This window comes from Cryptotermes secundus, unplaced genomic scaffold (assembly GCF_002891405.2).
Source record: "Cryptotermes secundus unplaced genomic scaffold, Csec_1.0 scaffold50, whole genome shotgun sequence".
In the NCBI taxonomy this organism is placed as follows: Eukaryota; Metazoa; Arthropoda; class Insecta; order Blattodea; family Kalotermitidae; genus Cryptotermes; species Cryptotermes secundus.
This window is the reverse complement of record NW_019721758.1, coordinates 1076673-1098716: the sequence shown is the minus strand read 5'-3', so window position 1 is coordinate 1098716 and position 22044 is coordinate 1076673. Positions and strand designations below refer to the sequence as shown.

The 22044-nt window shown below is 42.9% G+C and overlaps 1 protein-coding gene across 2 annotated transcripts in view; it reads left to right on the top strand.

Annotated features, from left to right (window-relative positions):
• Positions 1-967: 967 nt before the first annotated feature.
• Positions 968-22044, top strand: part of LOC111875591 (tissue inhibitor of metalloproteinase) — a 205323-nt gene continuing 184246 nt past the window's right edge. For both annotated transcript variants that reach the window (XM_023871942.2, XM_023871943.2), the window contains exon 1: positions 968-1176. The gene's annotated coding sequence lies outside the window, so the exon portion shown is untranslated. The remainder of the gene's footprint in view (positions 1177-22044) is intronic.

The window sequence follows — 22044 nt, the reverse complement described above, 5'->3', positions numbered from 1 at the left end:
AGCAGTAGCGTAACTCGGAAACTGGGCTCATTTCTTTACTCTTTTGTTTTCATTGCCGTGAATTTAATTTAAATATGTATACAGTAATTAAATTTACCTTAATAATATATTCATTTTCAGGGACGCGGTAGCGTAGTTGGTTGAGGCACTATGCTACAAGCCAGAAGGTTGCGGGATCGAATCCCGATGAGGTGGATTTTTAAATTTACCTAATCCTTCCAGTAGCACTATGGCACTGGGGTCGACTCAGCCTCTAACAAATGAGTGCCAGGAATCTTCCTGGGGGTAAAGGGCGGCCGGTGCCTAAGTGCGGCAACTTTACCGCCATCTGTGAGCCGAATGTCTAGAAAATGTCGGAGCCTCGACCTCTCATAACCCTATGGGCCTCCACGGCCTGTTTCAGGGATACCTTTACTTTTACTTTACTTTACTTTAATATTCATTTTAACCCTTAATTAATCCTATTCTGTGTTGTTTCTGTTTCTGACAAATAGTTTATTTTTTAGTCTTTTCTGAAAATAATGAAAAAAATTAAACGTAAACTTTGCGTAGGTCGAAATAGAGATCGGCGGATATCTGTGGTTTTCAAATAATACAATTTCCAGCTGTGTTGGAATATAATGCTAACTAGAATTTGTGAACACGCGTTGATAAAAACACGGACATGAAATGGTTTTGCACACACGGAGGTAAAGTGGTCAGGACGTGAAACTGACATCTCACCTCCATCTAGTGCCGTGGTAAAGAATGGTTGAGCTATACGTCCGTTCTTCATGGCGTGGCGCTTAATTAATTAAGCACAGAGATAACTATAATTTACTTTGGCCCTATGCCACTCTTGTTGGAATACCAGACCTGGCGTCTACGTAGTGAGTAGGTGGGAACGTTTGGTGAGTCTAAGGGAGGGGACCAGAGAAGGGGAAAAGTAGAGAAGGGGGGGATAGTTATAAGAGTAAATCACATGGGTCTCGCTAAGCAGAAGTGAACCCATTGCATTGAAGATTATTGTTGGCAAGTGGCGGTATAGTGTTCTGCGTGTTAAAAATAGTATTGAGTGTAAATTTTATGAGCTAGAACACTTGTTATATTTGATTAAATAACTTTGTTCGAGCGTCTGTTCCATTTGCTGCTGTGGAGGCATTTGTGTTGAGTCTTTTCAGCGGTCCCACTCCTGAGGTAAGTGAACCCACGTGACATTTACTCGTCCAGTTAATTAAACCGTCAGCGAAGTGGCCCGCATGCGTAAACGTGGTTACACTACTGCAACTTTTAATATGTAATCATTTGATAACTGATTCACTGTGCATTGCAGTAAAGCCTATTATTATATGTATACTTCGTGAGTTGCACTATTTTTATGTGCATGGGCTGGTCAGTGGCAGTGAATGGTTACTATCTCCCCGCCAGTCTAAAACTGATAACCCGCTGACGCGACTAGTCGCGCGCGTCCGTTAGTTGTATTATTAGAGAAGTAACATTTCTTGCGTTAACTCAGAACCAGACACAAGTTTTCATTCAAATTAGTTAATCTGTGGAAAGCAAAATGTACGTATATGTACACTCATACATCTGTAACTCATTTTAAAGCACAGTGGTTACTCTGTCCATCACCTGATTCCAAAGCTCATCGATTTGTCCATATTAATGTGTTTCTTACAATTCTCAGAATTAACAGTGAAGATTCCGTAAACGACATTAACCTGTTGATCTTTATGGTGTAGGCAGTAATCATCAGAGTCACCGCTTTGAGAGCCCTAAATAAAATGACGTTTTATCTGTTAATTTCTACGAATAAATGGTGCCAGGAAACGTAGGACTTGAGCAATGATTTCCCAACTTCACTGCATGAACCGCATATTAAAAGAAATGACAATAGTGAGCTCGCTTCCCACCCAGTTACCTACCTACGTAAATTATAACGGATAACTGGTAGGTCGTGTCATAACTGAGTTTCCCAACTCGGAGGCCCGAGTTCGATTCTAGGTCAAGTCATGTGACATTTGTGGTGGATAAAGTGACACTGGGGTAGGTTTTCTCGAAGTACCTCGGCTTCTGTTGCCATTTCTCATTCCACCAGCTGTGACACACTCATCCAGATCTGGTACTATACAAGGTGTTTCACGACTTCAGGGCATTACTGCAGGAGGTGATTTCCTAGGTCTTTGTGATCAAAAAATTTCATATAAACATGTGTCCGATTTTGGACGGTTACGGAGTTATGACCGTTTTAAACTCAGAATAGAAGGTAACGATTACTGACAATAAACGGAACAAAATAATAAACCAGCATAATACATGATACATTTAAAGTATAACTGTAAAGTTAACTTCGTGAAATTACCTTTAATTTAAATTTATTGGTTCTTAAAGCTGATTTTCGAAAATGCCACCGCCGGCCGCAACACAGGCTGCCGCTCGGTTGTGAACCACGCCTTAGGTAACTCTCAAGTGTCGAGATAACGAGAACGCTCTGTTTGTAGCTGGCTAAAAATAGCGACCCGCCAGCTGAGAGACGCGGTTCACACGAGGGCGTGTACGGGAATGAAAAAACGGTCATAACTCCGTAACGGTCCTAAATCGGACATACGTTTATATGAATTTGATTCGTCTCATTCTGGTCCGTCACACTGTTAATTACAAAGTAGATAACTTTCAGTCCACTATGACATACAGGTTTACAACACTTCAGTCTTTATTCGCCTTACATGTTTCGATTCAAAAGAATCATCTTCAGAGGCGCACCACTACGAGCAGGAAACACTGTTTTAACATTATGCACTTAGGTTATGAATAGTGCTCAGTATATCACAGTTTGCCCTATGCAGCCACGTTGACGTGTAGATTTACGTGTGATGTTTCGTTTAAGCGTATTTGCTGGGTATTCGATTGGGGTTTCCCACTGCACGCAATGTGATGTTCACTTTTCATAAAATAGCTTCCCTATGTATTTAAAATTGTATTAAAAATCTTTTGTAAAAAATTAGTTACTATGTTAAAACTCGTGAACCAGCATTGGGTCATGTTTTTTCTTCCGGATGGTAGAAGATGTCGATTATTTCTCGGTTGTATGTTCTTGTTTGTTGTGTAGTTTACGTGCGTGCTGTGTCGTATGTACTAATTTTTTACAAAAGATTTTAATGGAAAAGTGAACATCACATTGCGTGCAGTGGGAAACCCCAATCGAATACCCAGCAAATACGCTTAAACGAAACATCATACGTAAATCTACACGTCAACGTGGCTGCATAGGGCAAACTGTGATATACTGAGCACTATTCATAACCTAAGTGCATAATGTTAAAATAGTGTTTCCTGCTCGTAGTGGTGCGCCTCTGAAGATGATTCTTTTGAATCGAAACATGTAAGGCGAATAAAAACTGAAGTGTTGTAAACCTGTATGTCATACTGGACTGAAAGTTATCTACTTTGTTTATATGAACTTTTTTTATCACAAAGACCAGGGAAATCACCCCATGCAGTTATGCCCTAAAGTCGTGAAACATCCTGTATATATAAATAAATAAAAAGATCACCGAAGGTTCCGTTTGCGATTGAGCACTGCAGGAAAGTCAGAAGTTCTTCTGATGAAGAGCAAATTGCAGACAATGAACACTGCAGTGCTGCTAATTTACTGTGTCCTCTGGCCTGTGATGCAGAAGAGGATATCAGTGTGCAGGAGTGGGGAGAAAGTGGAGCCTCACGTTCACATATCGGTAGCAGAACTGATGACGCAGCGACAGATCAGCTGTTACTTACCAGGATGTTTACTGATACAGCATTATGCATAGTCTGTCCTGTTACACCACTAAGCTCGGGCTGTGGGCCGCGCCATAGCTCAAACGGTTAGTCGCTGGCTTCCCACCGCGGCGGCCCGGGTGGCGATGGGGCAGGTTTTCTCCGAGTACTTCGGTTTCCCCTGCCAATCTTCATTCCACCAATTGCTCCACAATCACCCCCACCTATCATCTGGAGCTGGTACAATAGGCCAGAAGTGGCCGCAGTACAAGGGACTTAGTCTCACCCCACTAGCAATAAAAAAAAAGCTGACTGTTCACGGCTGTGTCGTGTTTGGCTGTGCGCAGTTCTACCTGTGTACAGAACCAGTGTGTTATTCACGATGTGGCGTGTCCGACGCCTCTGAAGTACTGAAGCCCCATGACAGGAATAATGCAGGCCGGCCGTGAGCAGTTATTCGCATGACCAATACATGGACACGTTTTGACAGCTTGAAAAAGTTGATCTCCACTTACGTGAACAAATCAAAGTACGCAAGTTATCTGTGAAATTTATTGCAGACAATACTCAAATACAGAAAGTGAATTTGCCAGAAAGCATTTAGCTTCAGCCATGTCAGTCAAAACTCAGCCTAACGTTTTTTTTTTATTTCTCACCTCTACTGACAATCAGATTGTACAATCTACAAGTCAATGTGCTGACTGGTGTACAATTTAATAACTATCAGCCTGACTTCTCATGAATTTTATTTGCATGAAGTTATACACAAGGGGTCAAAACAGTACGGTTGTCTGGTTGAAAAGGGCGATCGAAAATTTTGGCATCCGTTTAATGTACCTCTCATCATTCCGGAGATGACATTTGGAGTTCTGGCATTCCTCCCACGGTCACTTGCACACAGGAAGTGTCAAAACCACATCCAGAAAAGTTAAGAGCAGAATAATTAGTAAGTCTCCACAGTGAATCCCTTTCGAATTCGGTTCCGCTCCATAAACTTGTGCCTGGTCTGCGCGTGTTAGCGCACCGGTACAGTACGGAAGAAAGAAGTGCATCTTACATGGCAAACGGCAGCGAGAGCCACGGTAAGACATTAGAAAATGCTTATCCGCATATTTCTCACGACCAAAATGTTTATCGGCCGGTCACGGTAGCCGAGCGGTCTAAGGCAGGTACTGTCTTCGCTCGCTTGGAAACCGGAATCGTGGGTTCGAATCCCACTCAGGGCATGGATGTTTAGTTTGTGTGTATGCGTTTTTCTGTGTTTGTATACAGGTAGAGGCCTTGCGACGAGCTGATCACCCACCCAAGGAGTCCTACCGAATGTGTAAGATCTAGAAAAACGTAAGTGAACGGAGAAGTTCATGGAGGTAGGCCTAGGCCCACTGGGGCTGTAGTGCTGAGAAAAAAAAAACGTTTATCGGCCCCTCTGTCATAGGCATTCCCTTTGCTGTTCATTGTCTTTAGGCACGCTGTAAGTCCTCACTAGCCATTCTTTAGCAATGCAACTCCTCATGACGATGTTACAGAAAANCAGGCCAAACGAATATGCAACGACTTATTTTCCTTAACATTTTACAGCAAAAAATACTTCCTCAATTACGACCGATTGTCCGAAAACATATGAAATTGTTAAGGCAGGGTCTCTAGAGGTAAACACACGCCTGCAAGATCTTTTTAACGTAATTACGCTTTTAAACTCCACACACTTGATCTTTTGCGGAAGCAGCTATCAGAAAACTGACCAACCCACCCCCTCCGGGTTAAATTAGTGAAGAGAAGTCAGCCAATTTTCCTGTGCACCAAAAACTCAAATAACGGGCCTGTACAAGAAGGACCTGGATGTTGTACTATGTCAGAGATTTGCAAGTACATTGCGAACATGGCAAGAAAAAAATCAGTATCACATTCTGCCATGTAGTAATACTAAGTAGTTATTTTTTATTAAAAAATAAAATTAATTTTTAACAAGTTCACTGAAGAACTAACTAATCGCCTCCCTTCCTGTCACTACATACTGACATACATACGACACGGACAGCGTAGTAGACACCGCGTCCAACAGTTCGTTGCTGCAGGAACTTGTTTGCCGAACCGTTACCCAGCAAAATTAAGGAGGACAAACAGAAATGTGTCTGGGGCCTTCCCCGCCTTGTACCCAGTGGGTACCATTGTACCAGCGACCGCAACGTGAAACTGACCACGCACTTCATTCTGTTGCTGTGATTAAGAATAGCTGGAACCTTATGTCCCATCCCAGTGCGACAGGCACTGTCTTGGCTTTCATACCGAGGATGCGGAGTTAGAATGTAACTTGGTGCTTAGATGTTGACGTTCTGTTCTTAACTGCCCTTTTAAAGACGGCCTTCCACGGACTCAGTAGAGGCAGAACTGTTACCAGATTCTTTGTCTGAATCTTGATCGTAACTCACAAAATATTTATCGGAACTTCAAAATGTTTCGAAAAAAAAGCTGCACACTGTTTTCTTCCGGAAGTCACACGCTGTTCGAGATAAGCAAACGTGAGCGAGCGCTCGGATTGTTACGATACGTACATGTTTCCCAGCTTGTCATAATTTTCCAAGTAGTAAAGCTGGCCTACACCAACCAGCCAGAAGCGCTTGTCAGTAGCGATATGCATCACGTGAATAATACCGGCATTCATCTTAACAGAGCAACTAAACAACTGGAGAGACGCGGACCTGCAGATAAATACATTGGAGAGGGTAGCATAACGGTTTGAGAGACATGGATGGTATTTTGGTCAGTGGGCTCAGTATAGTCAGTCATATTTAAACAATTGTTATTGTATTAAGTTTAAAGATAAACGTTTTCATCTTTCGTTAAAGAACATGGTTCATTTCCATTGTTCGGGGTGCTTTGAAAATCCGTTATTTAGTTCTTCGTAAGCGGTGCAAAGGATCTGATATTCGAAAAAACTGATATATCCACTCTTTTGTATATTTCCATTTTGTAAGTTTTCTATTCTCCTCCTTTGACCAACGAAAGGAGAACGCATATGTATGAGAGGTGTAGGCATGTCTATCCTGTTTCGTGTAGAAGAAGGTAAGGTTTATATCAGTATAACTCGGCCTTACCTAACCTTGTGGTTCATGCCTAGCTATACGGCCTACCATACAATCGACGATCGAATCAGTATATATATATCAGTACAGATCAATATACACATTTCTCACGCAGTTCTTGTTCTCACAGTGCTGTCAGTCTCTTAGTTTTTCTATTAAATTGAATGGATGAAAGAAGAAATACACAAAATGAAAGCTTAGGGAGTCATAAGAACAATACGGACATAATTCACACACGTGCATACAGCTTTACACCCGTTTGTGGTTCGGTGTACACTGGCACCTGAAGCAGTACTTAGATTATTTTAAAGCTGGATTTGTCGTGCCTTGTGATTCAGCGACCTCTTAACACAATACATAACTTTACGCGACCCCATCTCAACAGGTCGTAAAAAAGTGCAGTTCTCCATATTGTTGCGGGTCCCTGTCAAGCTGTACTGTGACAGCAGGAACGTAAATAGCGTTGCAGATACAGTAATCTGCAAAACATTCCTTTACAGTCACGAAGAAAGTCTCTAAATGTTCTTCCGGTTGCGTATATATTTTGCATATATTAAATCTTACTAACTTTTCTAAACTGTGTGGGTAGAACTGTAGTTTAAATAATTATTGAGAACTTGTCGACCCCTCTTAGAGAAGATGGCGGCTCACAGTTTGAAAAACCATGTCTTTAAGTGCTGAACAAACTTATAATGTACAATGTGATGTTAAACCATGATTTAGCGTGCAGTGAGGTATTGAATTATATTCTAATGTTAAGTGAGGTGTTGAAATACATTTTAATGTGCGTGAGGTTTTAGTTTTGAGTAATACGTGTATATTGAACTATATTTTAGTGTTCTGTGAGATGATGAAATATGTTTTAGTGTGCAGTGAGTCGTTGAATTATATTTTAGTGTTCAGTCACATGGAAATTGATGAAGAACAGGAATTCCCACATCTTTATAATATTTCTGAACCTTTCTCTAAGGGCTTCATATAGCGCGAATACACTATTGAAATGGTACTGTTTGTTTTCCGGGAATTTCTCCTTCCAGACACATGCTTAATATAGCCTCAAAACACACATCTGAAGATTTACACACAGTGTTTAACAAATCATTTCTCACAAGCTATGTAATTGCGACAGACTGGAAAAGCTTGTACGAAACAAGCAAACAAGGCAACGAAATCCATACCGCACTTTTTCTCGTAACATTTCCTGTGCACAATACGTAACATGAACCGCTATGGAATTTGTTTCAGCGAACACTCTTCACTGCTGCTGCTAATATTGCGTAAGTTTCCTCTGTATGTTTCGTGAATCACAGGTTTGGAATTTATGCTGTGGGTCTGTAGTGACATCTTGGCAAAATACAGTCGCAGTCTTGAGCATATGCAGTTCACAAACACAGCACAGCGAATGAAAATGAATATGAATATGTTAATATACATTTGCAGCACAAAATAACTGATCATGTGTCACATGTAATGTACGTTCCACATTACCTTGATTACTGGATACTTGCCTGCCATTCTCAGGGACAGTTTGTGTTGGTGTGTATAACCCACACTTACCTGAAACAAATGAAGCATAAGAATTAATATAATTTCATTGACGTAAATAACCCAGAATCATTTTAGTCTGCTTTTTTTTTAAATTTATGAGCTCAACATGCCATCGGTGAGCCCTTATTTCAACTTCTGAATCATTTGACGGACTTTCACGAGACTTGGTAAGAATGATACTCCACTGGAGCCCACCCCAACGCCCCACCTTCTTAAGACTTCGCCCTCAATAATAATATGGCGGACGCGAGAACTTGTGAGATAAGGACGATAATAGCGCCACTTAATGTGGAGTTTTGATATGATGCATGGTAATGTCTGTCCCTGTCGGCGCTACAGCCCATGAATGACCTTCGCTTCTGTTTTTACAATTTCTTAATCATACACAGTCGGTAGGACTCCTTGTGTGGGGGATCAGCCCACCACAAGGCCGCTACCTACAAACAGGATGACACAAACAAGATAAACAGAAACATCCATGCCTCTAATGGTGTTCGAACCCACGACTCCAGTGTTTCAGCGGGCTAAGACGATTTATGCCTTACACCGCACGGCAACAGTAGTTGGCTGATGCATGGTAACAGATCTTGTAGAGACCTGCTTCTGTTAAGGTAAGGATTTGTGAGCTCTGCTATCAAGTCTTCGCTTATGCGTTGGGCTGACGCACCATATAGACAGACTTGTATATGAGATACAGCTGGCTGGCGCGCTATGTAGACAGACCTGTATGAGATACAGCTGGCTGGCGCGCTATGTAGACAGACCTGTATGAGATACAGCTGGCTGGCGCGCTATGTAGACAGACCTGTATGAGATACAGCTGGCTGGCGCGCTATGTAGACAGACCTGTATGAGATACAGCTGGCTGGCGCGCTATGTAGACAGACCTGTATGAGATACAGCTGGCTGGCGCGCTATGTAGACAGACCTGTATGAGATACAGCTGGCTGGCGCGCTATGTAGACAGACCTGTATGAGATACAGCTGGCTGGCGCGCTATGTAGACAGACCTGTATGAGATACAGCTGGCTGGCGCGCTATGTAGACAGACCTGTATGAGATACAGCTGGCTGGCGCGCTATGTAGACAGACCTGTATGAGATACAGCTGGCTGGCGCGCTATGTAGACAGACCTGTATGAGATACAGCTGGCTGGCGCGCTATGTAGACAGACCTGTATGAGATACAGCTGGCTGGCGCGCTATGTAGACAGACCTGTATGAGATACAGCTGGCTGGCGCGCTATGTAGACAGACCTGTATGAGATACAGCTGGCTGGCGCGCTATGTAGACAGACCTGTATGAGATACAGCGGGCTGGCGCGCTATTTAGACAGGCGTGTATGAGATACAGCGGGATGGCACGCCATGTAGACAGGCCTGTAGGAGATACAGCGGGATGGCGCGCCATGTAGACACGCTTGTATAAGATACAGCGGGTTGACACACTACATAGACAGGCCTGTATGAGATAAGCGGGCTGGCGCGCCATGTAAACAGGCCTGTATTTGATAACAGCGTCGTGTATTCGGATCTAAATGACAGCCTCGTTTGAACAACAAAATAATACGGACCGAAAATTCGTGCTTCTGGAACATTTTTTCTTGTATGAGTAACAACTGCAGGAACAAAACCTACGTCTCGAAATCAGAACCGAAATTAATATGTTACAGAAGAATTAGAATTTGATATTAGAGATACAGTTTTAGAACAAGAATATTGGAGAGGAATTAGAAATGGATATTACGTACATTGATGCAATTACAGATATAAACAGCAGGAACACAAACATTTTAAAGAAAAATCATGTCCCAAGGAAAGTTTTATGAGCATGCCGAAAGACTCATAGAATGGTAGAATGATCAGGAAATCTTTTTTAACAGGACGGAGCAGGCCATTGGGTCTGATCTTTAAGGTTCTGAGCCTAAGTTTACTGACATCTTCGAAATTACATCGATTATACAGTCCATGTTGTTAGATGGGAAGGGGTTTTTTATTGTTAATTAAGATTTACTTTTTCTTTTTATTGCTAGTGGGGTGAGACTAAGTCCTTCGTATTGTGTCCACTTCTGGCCTGTTGTCACCCTCACCAGATGATAGGTGAGGGTGATTGTGGAGCAATTGGTGGAATGAAGATTGGCAGGTTAAACCGAAGTACTCGGAGAAAACCTGCCCCAGCGCCTCTTTGTCCACCACATATCCCACTTGACCAGACCCGGGATCGAACCCGGACCGCCACGATGGGAAGCCAGCGACTAACCGCTTGAGCTATGGCTCGGCCCAAGATTTACTTACTTACAGAGCTGAGCCCCTCTTGAGGAGCCGCCAATTCTGCAGCTACTCAAGAATTTCCCAGCATTTTATGGAACCCGAAGGTTCATTACCGTGTTCAAAAGAGCTCTCCACTGGTCCCTATCCTGAGCCAGATCATTCCAATCCATCGCATCCCATCCTGTTTGTTAATTAAGAATTACTTGGAATAAAACGGGCGTAGTCTGTTTTAAGGAAATGTCTCAGTATCTTCCTAGAGAGACTGAATACAACCAAAAAATTTTGAGAATGATTATCCTTTACATTAGAAGCTTTCGCAGATGCAGTGGTGTTGAATGTGATGAGGCAGGCTGCAGGGACCTGCTCCGTTTCTAATTGTAAAGAGGTGAACTTCATCAGCACTGAGTAATTTTTCTCTGCAATTAGCTTTGCTTCAGTCATTTCTCTCCGACTCCTACGTAGGCCCAGAAGGCGCTGATGAGTTTGTTCACGCAGGATAGGGTAATCTCGTTATGATGCCTGCGGCAATTAGCGCCATTGCGTAACGATAAGAACTGAAGTACTGTGCTCCTCATTTCACTTAAACACACATCCCACCTCCCTGAGGAAGAGGTCAGAGTCATGGGTCGCTATTAATGTGCCCCCCTCGCACGATCTAAATTCCAAGCAAATAACTACAAGTTTTTTTTCCCCCCCCCCAGCTCATGCCCCAATACTATAAACCATTCACAAAACAGTTCGGCCTAATTGTGGCAGTCAAGTAGTTGGAAAATGCGTCCATTGTTTTTTTCTTATGATAGGCAGTATCGGGTTTACGACTACTGAAATACAATCCGAATTTACGCCGTACATGTGTATGGGAATACCGTCACATTTGCGAGGAGTGTACAGTGTGTTACGTTCAGACCTCCCACATTTTAATTAAGCATTGCGAACAAATTGTGATAAATTATAATTTACACTAGGAGAAAGAAAAACAAAAAAAAAATTATTTCATGACTTTGAGGTTGACCTCTCGCTCACTTAGCAGCGCCTTACAAAGTGAAATTTGTTCCACAGTTGAAGCCAGACGACAAGCCGCGTCGACAGGAATTTGCTATCTGAATGCTGGATCGTATCGACACGAGCCCTCAATTTCTTGGAAACATCTTGTTTTCAGACGAGGCCACATTTCATCTGTCAGTGTTTGTCAATCGACATAACTTACGGATCTGGGGAAAACAAAATCCGCACGTCTACAGAAAACATATCCAAAATAGCTCAGAATTAAACGTTTGGTGTGGACTAATGAAGGACAGGATTATCGGTCTGTTTTTATTAGGTGAAGCTTCAGTATCTGGCCGCGTATACCTTGACATGTTAGAGCAGCTCCTGTATCACCAGGTAGCCGATCTGCAGCCTAACATAATCTTCCAACAAGATGGAGCCCCCACCACTGCGGTCTAGATGTTCGGAGGTCCTTCAGTGCCACCTTCCAAGATTGCTGGATTGGACGTGGCGGACCAATTCGGTGGTCACCACGTTCATTCACCGGACCTCACTCCGCTCGATTTCTTCCTCTGGGGTTACGTGAAGGTCCGTGTGTTCGTGCCTCCAGTGAATTACCTCCCAGATTTACGAACCCGCATCCGCGAAACGATTGCTGCTGTACCAATGGACATGTTGGAAAGAGCGTGGCAAGAAACTGAATAGAGATTGGATACTGTTCATGCTACCAATGGTGCACATGTAGAGGTTTATTAGTGTGTCAAATAACATTTTTTGAGTTCTTGTATTTCCTATAGCTTCATTTTCCTACCATTCATACTTTCTGTTCTAAGATCTGATAAATGCGGGAGGTTTGAATGGAACATTCTGTATATTCCTAATATGACAGAGAACTCAGTCATGGAATGTGAATATATCATTTTAATAATCTGTAGTAATTCTTTCATCTGTACATGGCTTTTACGCAATACCTTTGCTGACATTACTTGTATTTATTGTGAGAGACATTCGTGTTCTGAAAATACAAATAAAAATACCAGACTTCGCAAGATAATGGGTGCATCAGCGAGAGGCAACGTCAAGCGCATTCAGACGTAACGAATGGGTTAGATTCTGAAAGGCTTCGGAAGTTCACTGACATACCTCGGAGTAACTGTTCACAGGAAACTTGATGATTACATAATACTGAGAGACCGACGGACGATATGGAGAAACAGCTGTAAACTTGCGTTTCCGACGCACCCACGACGGACACCGGTGAAGGCACACGGATTTGAACAATTTAACGCACGTTGGTGTGGCAGACGACCGCCTCTGTGGTCTAGTGGTCAGAGTTTCTGCCTACAGATCCAGAGGTCCGGGTTCGGTTCCCGGCGCTACCAGGTTTTCTGAGAAGTAGTGGGTCTGGAACGAGGTCCACTCAGCCTGAGGATAATTGAGGAGCTATTTCAAAGAAATAGCTGCTCCGGTCTACAAAACCGAAATTAAAGGCCGTGGGGAATCGTTGCGCTGACCATATGACACCCCCTATTCGCTAAAGTTGGCACTAACTTCGCCGACAAGCGGCGGTCGCTCGGTCGGTATAGTTCGCTTGCGGACTCGAGCCACGGAGTTTGTTTGTTTTTGGTGTGGCAGAGGCAGACGGTACGTATAAGCGCTTCAGCAAACTAGGAAGATGTAGGGGTTGTGACCTGGGAAATAGAGGTATGATCGGAGAAGGGGCTTCACTGCGTATGGGCGGCATTTGGACATTAAAGTTGATAGGGCTGCATCAAAATACAATTTTGATTTAACAATTGGAGGCTGCAGTATTGCGAAATACTGACCTTACCATTGCTCCTTCAAGCAACAAAGTACCACATATCATATATCATTGGCGCCCTTTTCTTGCTGCTGTTCTTCGAATCTGCCTTTCGCGTGACCGTGAAACCGTTTCGTTACAATAAACGGCCCATATCTGAAGACAAAGAAGCCAATGCGAGCTCGGAGTATCTATACACACGCACATTGGTGGGAACCGTGGAATTTAAAGGAGCCGGGATAGCGACTACGCTACAGGCTCGACGACCGAGGCGTTGGAGTTCGACTCCCGGCAGGGGCAAGAAATTTTTATCTTCTCAGTAGCACCCAGACCGGTCTGAGTCTCATTCAGCCTCTTTTCGACGAGTACTGGGGACTGTTTCCCCTGGAGTAAAGAGGCAGAAGTGTGAAGCTGACCAGCCACCTCCATCTAGTGCCGAGTTTGAAGATTGTGGAGCTAAACCTCCACTCCCCCATACGTCTTCATGGTGTGGCGCTTAATTAATTAACTCCAGAGATATTTTAATTGGACAGTGTATTTTTTTGATTGGGTAGCTGACGTATTTAATGGTGTTTATCTGTTAAATTGCGCAAAAATACACTGAAGAAAAAGGCATCAGTGAAAGTTTTATTGTGAAATATAGTAAGTCAGTGAATTCTTGATTACCACACCTATTATAAAAGTTTCTGCACACAATTTTTGATTACAGCATTGCGTGTGTGGTAAAATAAGGTCCGATTGATGACGACTAGGATTTTGGGAAGGTACTGTGTCGTTATTAATGAGCCCGATTGGCTTGGAAAGGCTGGTGCAGTGGAAACAAGTACACACGCAACAATGAAACTATTCTGTTGTTATTTTTTTTATTGCTAGTGGTGTGGGCCCCCCTCGTTGGTGTCTCCACCTTATCGTGGTGAGGGGGTTTGAGTATGCCAAGGACCCTGAGAGCTATACCAGCGGTAGCGTAGCTACTGGCAGGGCCTCCCTTGCTGGACAGGTCAAAGGGTAGGCATCAGACGAAGAGAGACACCAAAAACCAAAAACTGATGCCGGAAGCAGCGTCATCAGCAGCGACTTGAAGCACAGAGCAAATGATGCTCGAGATGGTTAAAGTTCGTATAGCAACAGGCGTGACCAGAGTGGTTTGAACGGCTGTTGTACTGCGATGTGGAAAGCAAATGGAAAAACTACCACATTATCACTTTTCCTGGATAGTCTCTTTCCAAAAACAGAAGATCGCATTAAGTGGAAAAACTGTTTTGGAAAAGACTGTGGACCTGTCGTCTGACAGATTACTGATGATGATGATGATGAGTGGTGTGGGACTAAGCCCCTTGTACTGCGGCCTTTTCTGGCCTATTGTACCAGCCCCAGATGATAGGTGAGGGTGATTGTGGAGCAATTGGTGGATTGAAGATTGGCAGGGGAAACCGAAGTACTCGGAGAAAACCTATCCCAGCGCCACTTTGTCCATCACAAATCCCACTTGACCAGACCCGGGATCGAACCTAGGCCGCCGCGGTGGGAAGCCAGCGACTAACCGCTTGAGCTATGGCGCCGCCCTATTCTGTTGTTAACCACCAGGTGTAAGCGCGATTCTTGTCAGAATTTTGGGATACCTTGGCGGATTCTCTTCCAGAAGTATTCGGGACAGAATCTTGCTCATATAGGCCTGCAGTAATTTACGAAAGGAGTATTTAGAACGAGATTTTTTTTCCCACGCAGCACAGTAATTGGAGAGAGAGATATGCCATTATTTTCAGGCATGTACAGTAATTCAAGAGAGGGGTATTTAATGTTTGGTCACGTGTCACAGTGACTGAAGACGGGGTTCGGATTAGTAATTAGATTTATTGACCACTTACATGTGGTAACTACAATTCTTACACTGTTGCTGATTTACACAATTTACAATCACTCCACACAAATCTTCTCAGTCTATTTCCACTAGTCTTCACGGTTTTATAACACAGGAACTATGGAAGTCTCCTCAAATCACACACTCCCAATACCACTGCATTATAGCACATAAAGTCTTCAAATCACACGTTAAATCTTCACAGGCTGACTTCTTGTACTCTTCTGTACTCCTCCAGCTTACTGCTGCTTGCTTGTTCGCGTGCTTGTGCCGCTACTACTCACTTGCAACTGCCTTAAACGAATTCTGTCACGCTTATATAGCCACGGAACGGACATGGACCTACAGTAAACACATCACGTGATCGCTATCCAGCCAGTCTATTGGCGCGTTGGTCGGGTCTACAGAAAACCACAGCTTCCTCTATTGTTTACAGAGATTTTACCTGACAACGCGTTGATCAAATCCGTTACAATATGCTGCCCGATCACACATGTTTAATAATTCAGGTGATGAGTGTTTGGGATAAGGTTTTTTTTCAGGCATGTAATATAACTCGAGAGGGGATATCTGGGATATGCTATCTTTCCAGGCATGTACGAGATTTCAGAAAATGGTTGTTTTGGATAATTTATCTTTGCAGATATGTACAATAATTGAAAAGAGGAATATCAGAGATAAAGTTGTGTTACAAACGTATGCAGTACATCAAGAGAGAGGGGGAAAGTAGCATTTGGGATTAGTCTTCTTTTCAGGCACGTGCAGGGATAGAAGAATGGGGAAACGAGAGCACACTGAAGAACGTGACTGGAAGCAGAGAGTTTGGCGCCGTCTGCTGAAATGCTGTGGGACGAATTAAGGCCTGTCGCTCAATTGTGTACCTTCCCCGGTAGCAGTGTTTAATTTAGTTACGCCTCACAGGCCGGGAGGTAGGGCAATATCTCGTCAAGGTCTTGGTCACTTCTAGTTCCCCTCCTCCAGCCCTTTCGAATATTCATCAGAGTTCCTCCATTTGGCTACCATACTTGTTCGGCTGTATTCTGTATCTTATGAAGTGTCTCAGTTAAAACTCTCTAGAAAATGGACCTGAATCAAACGGAAAATGAAACGGAAAGCAATAATGCTCTTAATAAATCTTTGTTATATTATGCGGAAAGTAAACCCACGAATTTGCTGGAGAATTTTCCGTTTGTGTACGTGGCGTTTTCTGTTGTGGCTTAATTGTGATGTGTACTTGGTTCCTGATATTTATCTGGAAACGAACACGCCTGTCACAAATGCGAAATAATTCATTCTGGCAAAGGAAAAAACGCACAGAGTTTTTTGATTACTGGAAAATACAAAATAAAAAGGAAGACAACCTACAATAGACCGACTGTGTATTGTACATGTGTACGGGATGGATACCTCGCTTGTAATTTGGGTCAACCATATGTCCGATTTGTACCATGCGATATACATATTATGTACATAACAGGGGCAAAATTAGATGGGACTTGTGGTTCTAAGGGAGGTGATTGTGAAGAATATTTTCTTCTGCGATGTAACACCTTTTAGCCTAGTAAAGATCGGCTACCGTTTTGGAGGAACGTGCTGATGCCATCTTGAAGGTTACCTTACTCTTCATCTCTGAAGATGGAAACATCAAGTTCCTCCGAAACGTGAATAAACATGTAAGACTACGTGGTATATGACCCCAGAAGACTGTATACAGACGGAAACCTGTATGAAACCGAATAATGCTCAGATCCATGGAATTCAGTTAGAAGAATTTTTTGCTGTATATTTCCGCGCAAATTTGTGTGTGAGCACTTCACAGAAGGTCTCCTTAACATTGTACACTTTTCGTGTTATATAAGCAACTTTGTTCAGATAACGAACCTGGTAACATGAAGTAGTGACAAAATTGAGGCGCTCCTCTTTACGTGCGTCTCAAGTCAATTTGTCTCCGTTTTCCGTTCAGTGTTAACCCATTGAGACCCTAAACGCATTTTTGTGTGAATCTCGATTTTAAGAGAACGAGGAATGAAACAGAAGAAGCAGGATATGAAGAAAGAGAGCGAAAATGAGAAGGAAAGAGAGATGGAATAGGAAGATGATTAGAACGAAAGGACGAAGAAGAAGGGAAGTAAGAGAAGTAATAGGAGAAGCAGTAAGAGATAATGAAGCACAAGGAAGAGTGCAAGGATAAAGAAAAGCAGAATGAGACAGACGAAGACAATAACGACGAAGAACACAAGGCTTTTACCCTGATACCTCAGGTCTTGAAGGATTTATACCTGAACAGTTTTATCTTCCGTAATATAACGCCATGTAATCTAGTGAAAGTCAGCCAACGTTTCGGAGGAACATATCGTCTCCATCTTCAGAGACAAAGAATAAGACTAGCAAGAAGGCAGCAAACCTGCTTCTTTGTTGCTGGGTTGATATGTTCCTCCGAAACGTCAGATGACTTTCACCGGACTACACAGTGATGCATACCTGAAAACAGAACTATTCAGTCACCCTTGTTTCAGCCTCGCATCCAGAATTATTAATTCTCCCATTACATCTGTGAAATACTTCTTTAGCCACATGGGATGTTTGAGAAGAAGGTGCTGAGGTCAGATTTTGATAGATTTTGATCAGAGCGACAGGAAGAAACTACGCAGATAGTGGCTCCGTCACGCTTACTCTATCAAGGAGGTTGCTGTGTGGGTAGTATGTAGCATGCAGTCATCAGATGGGAAATGCATACACAACTTGGATGGGGCGACCGAAAAGTCAGTACTTAACGAGATCTCTGCGCAGATGGGGGATAATAGTGAAATGGATCTTAAAGAAACGTGGTGTGTAGGTGAGAACTGGATTCAACTCGCTCAGTTAGCGTATTCTTTTGGGCACGAGAGTGAATCTTCGGGTTTCATGAAGTGTTGGACTCTTGATTCGTTGCGCTGACGACGCGACACCCTCTATCCGCTAAAGCTGGCACTAACTTCGCCGACAAGCAGCGGTTGCTTGGTCGGTATAGTTCGCTTGCGGACTACAGGCCAAGGAGTTTTTTTTTTCCGTGAGGGGGTTGTTGGATCCTTGTCGGCTGGTTGAGTGACCGGTGGTATCAAATTCTCAAGAAGGAATCCACATCAAGAAGTTAGTAAAGATCAGTGGAATACATTATTTAAATCAAAATCTGTGTTACAGTGAAACCGTCTTAGAGATTTGCGACTAGTGTGAAGAACATTATACGAGTATTTTTCTTTCTAGCTGAAGGTAACGTAATTCAGAAATTTGAAATGGGACGTACAAATGTTTGAATTTTTGTCATGTAATAAAAAGCGGACAGTCCAAGATTATATCTGACGATATAACGCCATGCCGCATAATATTTAATTCACGTTTCAACTGAAAGCCGTTACAGATGATCAGATATTTCAATCCCAGAGATCCCCGTGATAAGATGGCCTACGAATTCTGTGTGTTTTAAGAACCTAATGCTTTTTATATATCTTCGTAGCATTTTAATGCGGATAGATCAGATTATGAACCACTTTTCCTCGCGGTTTTGAAGACTCAAGACACGAGAGTTGAATTCATAATGTCTCTTCTCTTTTGTCCACTTTGTATGTAACTGACAGAATTATATAAAGGAAGAAAAGATAATACTTCTCTTTATATGTAAATTCTAGTAAAGTCATCCAGCGGTTTTATGTAATTTTTGTGACAGATGTTAAACTGATTTATGGTCCGCTCACTGAAGCTTGAAGTCTACTGGATTACATGTTTTAAGGCAACAACATGAACGCAACTTGAAGCCTTATTAGCATTAACTTACATGCCGCGACATTTTGGTCTCTAAAGTCTGTGTTTACTGGAAGGATATATTTTACTTAAGTAGGGGTGCACAAACATAACCCACAGTACAGTCTCTATTTCATTTAATGAAGGTGACAGTATCCCAGACTGTAGCTTCAAATGACTGGATAACACAATAATGAATTGGAAATAATGTCAGAGGCAATTGTCATGGCCTACTTTAAGGTATTATGGAGCCATTTTCCTGGAGAGACTGGGAAAATTGACGAAAAACCTGAAACAAGAATATCTGTATCCTGGCCAGGTTCGAACAGGGCACTTACGTATGTTGGCTCTGTTACACGAGTTGTATTTAAATATAGCTTTTCATTGCAAGCGAATCATTAAATGATTACATAAAATTAACGTAAATGTTGATTTGTTGGTCTTAAAATAATGTAAAATCAATTTTAATATTTGGTATGAACTTCTTATATGCATATTTTGGATTTTTTTCATGCATAAATGCATACATAATTAAGGGATTATTAGAGCATAAAATCCGGTCCAAAGTTATATCGTACAGTGCGAACATAAATGGAAACCTGGAACATGGGATTCTACATTTGTCAGCGGCAGGGGAAGGGAAGACAAGATGAAATGTCAGTACTGAATCTGCCTGGTCTCTCTTCTGGCCCTGCTTCCAGTTACCACTAACTTCATAACACAGATATAGGACTTCGTTTATTGAAAAAGTCAGCTGCGTAGGTTAAATAGCGTCGAATGGGTGGATGATCGCGAAATATGAATGGGGAAAGATCTGAGAGCAAACAGCCGCGGACTATTGTAATATAAATCTGTTATCAAGGTACCTTCCTGAAGGAAGCACCTGCAGAACCGAGTGTGGCGGCACTGTGTAGTGCTGTGTACCTACACGCCGATCATGAATCTACCGAACGTTGGCTCACTATAATCTCGGGCCCTGAGAGAGAACGTTCTGCACCTGCAGAACCGAATCTGGCGGCACTCTGTAGTGCTGTGTACCTACACGCCGATCCTGAATCTACCGAAAGTTGGCTCACTATAATCTCGGGCCCTGAGAGAGAACGTTCTGCACCTGCAGAACCGAATCTGGCGGCACTCTGTAGTGCTGTGTACCTACACGCCGATCCTGAATCTACCGAAAGTTGGCTCACTATAATCTCGGGCCCTGAGAACGTTCCGCACCTGCAGAACCGAGTGTTGCGGCACTGTGTAGTGCTGTGTACCTACACGCCGATCATGAATCTACCGAACGTTGGCTCACTATAATCTCGGGCCCTGAGAGAGAACGTTCTGCACCTGCAGAACCGAATCTGGCGGCACTCTGTAGTGCTGTGTACCTACACGCCGATCCTGAATCTACCGAAAGTTGGCTCACTATAATCTCGGGCCCTGAGAGAGAACGTTCCGCACCTGCAGAACCGAGTGTGGCGGCACTGTGTAGTGCTGTGTACCTACCCGCGCCGATCCTGAATCTACCGAACGTTGGAGTCGAATGGATAACATTCCTGCTTCTTGTTCGGGAGTTCCCGTTTTCAAATCTCATCCTTGAGACCGGCTATCCTGGCTGACATTTTTCTTGTTCTTCCTTAATTTCTGCAGAAAAATGCCGGAATGACGCCTCAGAGTCATGACCGCTTCCTTCCAAATCCTTTCTAATTCATTATGCATCCTAGCTTTTAGCGACTTTAGCCTGAGCTGCTGACAGCGTCGTTAAACGAATAATAAATAAATAAATTGCCTGAATGTCACAAGCCAGTTGGAAAGAGACCACTGGGAAGACAAAGGCGCAGGTGGGTGATCAATATTAAAATGGATCAGAGAGAGAGAGAGAGGATGGTATGGACTGGATTGATCTGGCTCAGGATAATGACCAGTGGAGGGCTCTTGTGAACACGGTAATGAACCCGTGGGTTCAATAAGATGCTGGAAAATTCTTGAGTAGCTGCACAATTCGCGGCTTCTCAAGAAGGGCTCAGCTCTATGAGTGAGTGAGCGAGCTTCACAAGGTGTCCCGGTATGTCAGTCAGCATAGCGACGCGCTACGGGATGGACGGCCGAGGAATGAGTTTGCGATTTCTGGCAAGGACGGGAGATTTTTTTGTTCTCCACAGCACCCAGACTGGCTCTAGGCGCTACCCATCGTCATGTCCAGTGTATACTGGGGGGTTTTACCCGGAGATAAAGCGCCCCAAGACTGCGATGTGCATTGTTTTGTTATCGTCAGAAGTTTACTGTTCTCAACGTACGATAGGAACCCAATTATCTGTACATTACTGGGGATTTCGTTGCCTGCACAAGACTTCTTCGTAAGACTGCATGCTCAGCACAGGATGTGCCCTCTGGCGCAGAGCAATGTGGAAGCATGAACTGCGAATCTTTACATCCCTGATGTTACAAAACCGGATTTTCTGAATTGTATTAAAGCTGCGCCCTAGCCTGGTACGTCGTTTAATATTAAAACGCCCCGAGAAAATTTCCAGACTTCATATGAAGGAGACATGTTGAATGAAGCTTGCTTCTGCAATCAAACCGGTGAACATGTTCTCTGACTGCTACACTGACTGGCTCGTTATTGCAATAATAATAATGATAATTCAATTCGTGTTTATTTACGTGCAAACTTGACAGCACAGAGGCCAATAACAAAGTTGGTACGAGTGCATAGAAATACAGATATAACTAAAAGACAAAATACAAATAAGACAGTCTATATAATGGCATTAAATTAATAATAATTCCAAGAAAAATTAAAGTTAGCATTAACAGGTGAGAAAATAAAATAAGCACATTTCGAATGGTTATTCCATTATGTGGTGAGAAAGGACAGTACATATACATACACACATAGAAGTTAATAATAATAATAATAATAATAATAATAATAATAATAATGTTGACAGCCTGTGTGGTCTAGTGGTCAGAGTTCCTGCCAACAGATCCAGAGTT